Here is a 919-nt window from a genome sequence, read left to right as displayed (position 1 = left end):
CTTTTATATGTTTTGTCAACAGACAAGAGTCATGAGTGTACTGACAAGTGCACCATAAAATGTTGCTCACCAACCCAGTGCTAGATTCTAGTGGGTGATAAAGGTCAACCTACAATAGTACTCCTTTTGGTATAGATGAATCCTGCCCCCATGACTAGGCATTGTGACTCCTAATGGCTGGTGGTAGTTAATTATTTCCGTGGGGTCAGGCATTTTATCTCATCCCCAGTGGGGTTTGCCTGATGGGCCTGATAATCCCCTTGATAACGTGCTGTGTGCATCAAAGTGGTTTGGTGCACAAGAGGGGAGATTTTCTTGGGCTGGAGAACTCCCTCAGCGCATGAAGTTCCAAAAGGTTGTAGAGAACTTCCTATGGTTTTGGTGTAGCCATGTCTGCTGTCTTCTTCTCGCTCCACTCATTTGATTCCTCACTCCCCTCTAGAATTCATTGTAAAGCCAAGTGCAACTGAATAGCATCAGCCTAGAGAAAGGAGTAGGAATGGCCTTTTTTGCTCACTGTACTTCGACGTTTTGATTTCTAGAAGGGCACCCTGTGGCTTGACAAGAGCAACACTTGAATATAGGAAAGACTCAAAGGCAGTGCCAGACTGAACTCCTTCTATTGAAAAAGAAAACCTGCTTGTCTATCCCAACATCCTGTGCTGTTTGTTACGGCTCTCTGAAGGCAATACACCCATTCACAGTGACAATTTCATCTAATTTTGGTTGCTATAGAGATGGGCCACACCGAATGATAATGCACACTGACCTGATTGTTTCCTTTCAAATGTTTGGGGAGTCTTTGAATTTGACTGGAAAATTGTAGTTCTACCAAATGTCCCAGAACAGGATATAAGCTGGCCTCTGAAGCATACCCAGTGTTCACCTTCCAATTGAAGAAGACCTGCAAGTAAGAGGA

The sequence above is a fragment of the Triturus cristatus genome, chromosome 7 (assembly GCF_964204655.1).
Source record: "Triturus cristatus chromosome 7, aTriCri1.1, whole genome shotgun sequence".
Classification (NCBI taxonomy): domain Eukaryota; kingdom Metazoa; phylum Chordata; class Amphibia; order Caudata; family Salamandridae; genus Triturus; species Triturus cristatus.
This window is presented reverse-complemented; position numbering follows the sequence as displayed.